Source organism: Cucurbita moschata, unplaced genomic scaffold (assembly GCF_002738365.1).
Source record: "Cucurbita moschata cultivar Rifu unplaced genomic scaffold, Cmos_1.0 Cmo_Scf00033, whole genome shotgun sequence".
NCBI classification, from domain to species: domain Eukaryota; kingdom Viridiplantae; phylum Streptophyta; class Magnoliopsida; order Cucurbitales; family Cucurbitaceae; genus Cucurbita; species Cucurbita moschata.
In genome coordinates this window covers 2,169,538-2,177,858 of record NW_019268549.1, presented here as the reverse complement: position 1 = coordinate 2,177,858, position 8,321 = coordinate 2,169,538, and the positions used below count along the sequence as shown (strand labels likewise).

The following is an 8,321-nucleotide window of genomic DNA, read 5'->3' as shown; positions in this document are numbered from 1 at the left end:
CCTTAACTAAACACCGCGTGTGGAATAGGTTGTCTCTTTGATCATCAACATCATTCTCCGTAACTTGAGTTTTAAGATGTCTTCTTGTAATAAGTGCCAAATGAATACCATCTTCCAGTTTCTCCTCATTCTTCTGGACTTCTTCAACTAGATCATTGATCTCCCCTCCATTTTTCTCGTCTTGGTTCACGATTGTACAAACAGTAGTGAAATATGTTAAGGACCTCAGACACTCAACTCACTGATTTTACACTCAGGGACACTCGTGTTTATACACACAAAGGTAGGTTCTTTGGGAAAGTGACTAAATAATGATCAAGGTAGGCTAATATATGGGTAAAGCAATTCTGAGAGTAGCAAGCTATTCAAGGCAATCAAGATAAGTTAATTATGAAATAACAATAAAATAAAACAAGAAGTGAACAAACAAATAAGAGACACAGATATTTTGGGATAGAATTGCAGAATTTGGGAAATTTAGAAGTTATCTTCAAGCGTAGATTATGAGAAAAAAAATATATCAACTACAAGCTCAAGGCAAGGGGAATAAGATTCATATCAATATGTATATATATATATCTCATAATCTACGCTTGAAGATAACTTCTAAATTTTCAGAATTCTGTAAAAAAGAGAGTTAGATCGTTCTTAAAATCTTCACGTCCTTTCTTTTTGGATTTTTTTTTCAGTGTGCAATTATATCCAAAAATATCTTCGTGTCCCTTTTTTTTTTTTTTTAGTTCATATCTTTTTCTATTTTGTTGTTATTTCATAATTAACTTATCTTGATTGCCTTGAATAGCTTACTACTACCAGAATTGCTTTACCGATATATTAGCTTGATCATAATTTAGTCACTTTCCCAAACGGCCTACCTTTGTGTGTTTAAACACGAGTGTCCCTGAGTGAAAAATCAGTGAGTTGAGTGTGTGAGGTCCTAAACATATTCCACTACTATTTGTACAATCATGAACCAAGATGGAGGAAATGGAGGGGAGATCAATGAAGCCTGGTGGAGAGAAGCACAGGTCGGAACAATTACTCAATTGAATCAAATTATTAGTACATTGACAGACCAGATGGAGCGAATTGAAATAGCCTTAGGTAATCTTCAAGGGTGGGAAGTACTTTTGAATGAAGGAGTAGAAAATGAAGAAGATGACAATGTCACCCTTTTAACAGGACATAGTCCTAGGGGAGGGAGAGATGTCGGTCGAGGGAGAGGAAGAGTCAGAAGAAGGGGTAAAGAAATTTTAGCACCAAAAAGAATTGAGAGGGAGTATCAGTATGAGAGAGAAAAAGAAAAAGTTGTCAGGGGAGTAAAGCTAAAAAATCCAACTTTTTATGGGAGATCTGATCCAGAAGAGTATTTGCAATATGAGAGCAAAATTGAGCATGTCTTGGATTGCAACAATTTCAGTGAAGAAAGAAAGTTGAAGCTTGCTGTGGCTGAATTTTGTGATTACGCCATTATATGGTGGACATCTTTGAAATCAGAGTGGAGGAGAAATTATGAAGAACCAATTGAAACGTGGGAGGTATTGAAGACATTAATGAGAAAAAGGTACATTCCTAAGCATTATTCTCGAGTACTCAAGCAAAAACTCTATACTTTACAACAGGGATCCAAAAGTGTTGAAGAATATTACAAAGAAATGGAGACCCTTATGAATAGAGCATGTCTTGATGAAGATGAGGAAGATACAATGGCTAGATTTCTTGGTGGGTTAAACCGACAACTTGCTCATCACGTGGATAGGCAAGCGTACTTTGACATGCAAGAATTGTTACACCTTGCTGTCAAAATCAAAGGGCAACTAGCTTAAGAGAAGGAGAACTCCAAGAGGTATGGTATTTCAAAGTCTACTACTTTCAACACTTGACGCAAGTATGATCTTGACAAAAAGAACAAAGCTGGGACCTCCAAGGGTAAAGAGAAAGCGGAGGAATATAAGGAGATTCGAGAAAGAAATAGAGACATCAAACGTTGGAAATGTCAAGGAATTGGTCATCTTAGTCGTAATTGTCCTAACAAGAGAATCATGATCATCAAGAATGGACAAGTTGTCACAGATAGTTTGGAAAGTGACCATGATGAGTTAGTTGAAGAGGAAATACAGGAGAATGAGGAGGAACTAGAAGATGGGAGTCATTTGGTACTTGTAACTAGAAGACTTCTTAAAACTCAAGTTACTGAGAATGATGTTGATGATCAAAGAGACAACCTATTTTACACAAGGTGTTTAGTCAAGGGGACTTCTTGTAGTCTTGTAATTGATAATGGAAGCGGCACCAATGTCATAAGTACAATGTGATCAAAAGGTTGTTAATTCCAACCCAACACCATCCTAAACCGTACAAGCTTCAATGGCTCCATGACAGGGGAACAATGAAGGTAACTTCTTAAGCTTTAATTTCTTTTACTTTAGGAAAATATAAAGATGAAGTTCTTTGTGATTTTTTACTAATGCATGCTAGAGACATATTGCTTGGCCAACCATGGAAATTTGACAGGAGGGTTATGTATGATGGCTATTTGAATCGGTATTCTTTTGTAAAAGATGGTAGAAAAACCACTCTTGTATCTTTGAGTTTTGCAAATGTATTTGTTGATCAATTAAAGTTGGAAGAAAAAAGAAAGAGTTTGAGAAAAAAGAGTTGAGTGAAACCATCTTTGTTTGGCTAGAGTTGGAGAGGTTAGAAGGGCAATGTTCTCACAACAAACCATCTTTGTACTTATAGAGCCAACCCAACTGAGACTAAAGAAATTCAAAGGCAAGTAGAGGAGCTTATGAAGAAGGGCTATATACGAGAGAGTTTGAGTCCATGTTCTGTACCAGTCTTATTGGTGCCAAAAAAAGATGGACGTGGCGCATGTGCGTGGATTGTAGAGCCATCAACAAAATCACGGTAAAGTATCGACATCCTATTCCTAGGCTAGACGATATGCTTGATGAATTGCATGGTTCATGTTTATTTACAAAGATTGACTTGAAATCTGGATATCATCAAATTAGAATGCATGTAGGAGACGAATGGAAAATCGCGTTCAAAACTAAGTTTGAATTGTATGAATGGCTTGTTCTGCCTTTTGGGTTAACTAATGCTTCTAGTACATTTATGCGCTTAATGAATCACGTTTTGAGAGAATATTTAGGAAAACATGTTGTGTATTTTGATGATATTTTAATTTATTCAAAGACCTTGCATGAGCGTGTGGAGCATGTTAAGTTAGTTTTGATTACACTTAGAAAAGAGAAACTTTATGCTAATTTTAATAAGTGTAGTTTTTGCATGGAAAAAGTTAACTTTCTTGGCTTCATAGTTGGTAAAAATGGAGTGGAAGTAGATGAAGAGAAAGTTAAAGCAATCAGAGATTGGCCAACACCACAAAATGCAAGTGACGTTGATATGAACCAAAAGACATCAATTATACAATATACTTCAATGAAGATGTGAAGAAAAGGTTGTCAAAATTATCAAAAGATGTTTCAATTCATGCCACATTGAAGAAGAATGAAGTTTGATTGTTATAAATTTTGGGTGAATTACAATTTAGAGTTATTGTATTTTATGACTTTTTATTTACTTCAGGTTACAATTACATAATGGTTAATTATGACCATTAAGTATGAATGTTACAACTCTTGGAATGCCTTTAATAGTTTCATTTTTAGGCTATATAAAGTCATGTATGTTGTATTTGTAAGTAGACTTGGAAAATATAGTAAAAGAAGCATTTGTGCTTTTCTTTAGCCAATGGCTAAGTTTCTTTGCAATTCTATGTAGTTTAGGTTGTATGTAAAATTATTCAAGCTCGACATGATCAATCTTGCTTGTGGAGTGATTCGAATCTCAAACAAGTGTTCTTGCGTTGAGATATTTAATCAACAAGAATCATTCAAGCTAGACATGATCGATCTTGCTTGTGGAGTGATTCGAATCTCAAACAAGTTTTCTTGCCTTGAGATATTCGATCAACAAGGTAATCCGAATCTTATTCCTCTTGTAGTGATTCCTTATCTTATCAGACATTCGTAGTTTTCATGGGTTAGCTAGCTTCTATAGAAGATTTATAAAAGATTTTAGCACCATAGCTGCACCATTGAATGACTTAGTGAAAAATAATGTTTTTAAATGGGGAGATATATAAGAGAATGCCTTTAATGAGCTTAAGAATAAATTAACCAATGCACCATTACTTGTCTTGCCTAACTTTGATAAAACTTTTGAAATTGAGTGTGATGCAAGTGGTTTGGGCATAGGTGCTGTTTTGATGCAAGATGGCAAACCCGTAATATATTTTAGTGAAAAACTAAATGGGGCAGCTTTGAACTATCCTACCTATGATAAAGAATTGTTTGCTTTAGTTTGTACATTGCAAGTGTGGCAACACTACTTATGGCCTAGAGAATTTGTGATCCACTCTGATCATGAAAGCTTGAAGTATCTTAAGGGTCAAAGCAAACTGAATCGTAGGCATGCAAAGTGGGTGGAGTTTATTGAAACATTTCCGTATGTCATCAAATATAAGCAAGGTAAGGACAATGTGGTAGCTGATGCATTATCTAGAAGGTACAATCTTTTTACTTCTCTCAGTGCAAAAATTCTTGGATTTGAGCATATTAAAGAATTATATCGAGATGACCACGACTTTGGAATTATTTATGCATCTTGTCTTACAAAAACAGCTGTAGATGATTATTATGTGTTTCATGAATTCTTATTTAAGAAAAGTAAGCTTTGTATTCCTAAATGCTCTATCAGAGATTTGCTTGTAGAAGACGCACATGGTGGTGGCTCAATGGAACATTTTGAGATTAATAAAACTTATAATATGTTGCATGAACACTTCTTTTGACCGAAAATGAAGCATGATGTTCATAAATTTTGTAGTCAATGCTTTAAATGCAAAGAAGCTAAATCTAGATCACAACCAAATGGATTGTACACTCCTTTGAATATACCTATTGGCTTATGGAATCTATAGAACTCGCTCGAGAAGACAAAAGAGGGACTGGAAGGTACTATAGGAGAAGGGTTCGTCTCTTTCCCCGATTCAATAATTAGGAAATAGATGAGCCCCCAGTAGTTAGTTTACCGTATAAATGGATAAGTCGGGCATTCCCGGCCCACCAAGCAAAACAAACTGGTTCTTGGTCACAACACCAGCTAGAAAGTTCCATTAAATAAAGAAAGAGCCTTTCCCCGGGGAACCTCCTCAGGGACTATCAGGTCTTTTCATTAGGCTGATCTTGAGCCGCCATCCAACCAAGCACGAATACCTTTGGTTAATAGAGGATTCTGGGTATAGTAGTAGGGTATAGAAAGTCTCAAATTCCGGGTACTCTTTCCTTCAGTCTTCACGGTAAAGACAAAATCTGTGCTATTACTTTAAAAACCTCTATTCTTTGGGAAAAGCAATCGAGAAAGAAGTATGATCTATGATCTTCTGCTAGCCGAGTCTCCAGCACTTAATTCTTTGATAGAGAGAGACCAACCGAAGCACTTCTAAAGTTCGGAAGAAAATCAGGGAGGGGAAAATTGATAGAAGAATTGATGAACCTTGGACTAATATATCTATGGATTTTGTTTTTGGTTTACCGCACACTAAAAAGGGTAAAGATAGTATTTTTGTTGTGGTAGACAGATTTAGTAAGATGGCTCATTTTATTGCATGTAACAAGACGGACGATGCAAAACATGTTGCTAACTTAGTTTTTAGGGAAGTAGTAAGATTACATGAAATCCTTAGAATAATTGTTAGTGATAGGGATGCTAAATTTCTAAGTCACTTTTGGAAAGTATTGTAGGGTAAATTGGGTATCAAATTGTTGTTTTCAACTACATGTCATCCTCAGACGGATGAACAAACTAAGGTGGTTAATAGAACATTAGGATCATTGCTTAGGGCTATAATGGAATGTTTGCCATTTGTAGAGTTTGCATATAATAGAGCAATTCATAGTACAACTCATTGTTCTCCTTTTGAAGTTCTTTATGGATTTAATCCACTTACGCCTCTTGATTTGGTTCCTATTTCTTCTAATATTTTTGTGAGTGACGCAGCCACAAGTACAGCAAACTTGATCAAAACATTGCACAAGGAGGTGAGAAGGAGAGAATTGAGAACCAAAATTTCAAAGTTGCTTCAAGGATTAATAAAGGACGGAAGGAAATCATTTTTAAACCTTGTGACTGGGTTTGGATACATTTTCGCAAGGAGTGATTCCCATCTCAACGGAAGACAAAGTTACATCCAAGAGGGGATGACCCTTATCAAGTCCTTTAAAGAATTAATAACAATGCATATAAAATTGACCTTCAGAACATTCTACTTAAATTGACCTTCAGTTCTACTTTTAATGTTGACGACTTGAGTCCTTTTGATGTAGGTGATGATTTTTCTGATTTGATGACGAATCCTTTTGAAGAGGGGGAAGATGATAAGAATCACGGTCTTCCAAATGTTTCAACTGGACCTCTTACACGATTGGATCAGTTCGGTTCAAAGGACAATTGAAGTTGGAAAACATTAAAATGTTAACAACAGGGTTTGAACCTACACAAGTGAAGCCTCATAGATTTCAAGTTTATTTCTTTAACCACTCAAAACATATCAACATTTGTTGACAAATTTTATTGTTTTTTTGTTTTCATTTTGTAATGGTCAATTGGTCAAAATTGACTTCGTCATTTGTGGAGATTAAAGGGGATCGGGATTGAATCCCGGCCACAAACGTCTTTTGTCGGGAGACTATAAATACCCGCAATATGTTATGTAAAATGCAGATTCGTGGATGAATGTAATTCAGATCTCAAATTGAGACGTTTCCCTTAGAAATCCAAGCATCATATTTGCCATTTCTAAGTTTCAAGCAATTCTTGTGGTAGAGTTGCACCCGAGCCATTCAATCAAGCCTTGATCAAGTTAGATTGTGGAGTGACTCAATTTAGAACAAGGTTTTCAAATCTTGCTTCTAGATCTTCAATCATAAGAGGTAATCTAATTCTAGCCTTATCTCTTGGTTGATCCAAATTTCGTATAAGAAGGTGTTAATTACTTTGATTCAAGGGTTCTTACTTCAAACAAAAGCTTGGATCGTTGGGCTGAGGATTAGATTTGCCTTATCAACGAGGCACATGACAACATAAATGAGGAAACTGATGAGAGTGAGGAGTTTAGTGAAGAGGACCCTACACATATATCTTTGGTTACTCGACGAGCTCTAAACACCCACATTAAGGAGAACGGCCTAGACCAACGGGAGAACTTATTTCAAACTCGGTGTCTTGTTCAAGCTGTACCTTGTAGTGTTGTCATTGATAGCGGTAGTTGCACCAATGTTGTGAGTTCCATTCTGGTCAAAAGACTTAATTTAAAGACACAACTACATCCACGACCCTACAAGCTTCAATGGTTGAATGATCATTGGGAAGTACGAGTAACTCAACAAGCTCTTGTTTCTTTTACTATTGGAAAAATTGTTAACGATGTTTTATGTGATGTTGTATCCATGCATGTTGGAGATTTACTACTGGGGAGGCCTTGGCAATTTGATCGTCAGGTAATGTATGATGGGTATGCAAATCGATACTCTTTTACTCACAACAGTAGAAAAACTACTCTTATTCCATTGTCTCCAAAAGATGTATTTATTGATCATTGCAAACTTGAAAAGAAAAGGCAAAAGGCTGATGCAAAAGCAGAGATTGAAAAAGAATCAAGTGAAAAAGAGAGCTTGAGTGAAAAGCAAGAGAGTAACACTCAGCCTAGAGGAAAAAAAGAGAGAAAAGCCAAATCAGTAAGCTTGTATGTTAGATCAAGTGAGACTAGGAATGTTTGCTCTCTAACCAGGCTATTCTTGTACTTATGTACAAGGGTCTTGTTACTTTACTAACATGCTTAACCCTTCTTTGCCTAGTGATTTTGTTGTGCTTTTGCAAGAGTTTGTAGATTTATTTTCTGAAGAGATGCCTAGTAGTTTGCCACCACTTAGAGGGATTGAACACAAGATTGACTTCATTCCTGGCGCGCCCATTCCAAACCGACCAGCTTATAAGACTAATCCAAAGGAGGCTGAAGAGATACAAAGGCAAGTAAGTGAACTCCTTGCTAAAGGGTAGGTACGTGAAAGTTTGAGTCCTTGTTCAGTTCCAGTTATTCTTGTACCTAAGAAAGATGGTTCTTGGCATGTGTGTTGATTGTAGGGCTATAAACAAGATAACTAATAAAGTATAGGCATCCAATTCCCAGATTAGATGATATGCTTGATGAATTCCATGAATGTAGTCTTTTTACTAAGATTGATTTAAAATCG

The 8,321-nt window shown here is 36.1% G+C and overlaps 1 pseudogene; it reads left to right on the top strand.

Moving 5' to 3' along the window:
- Positions 1 to 968: 968 nt before the first annotated feature.
- Positions 969 to 8,321, top strand: part of LOC111430251 — a 10,274-nt pseudogene continuing 2,921 nt past the window's right edge.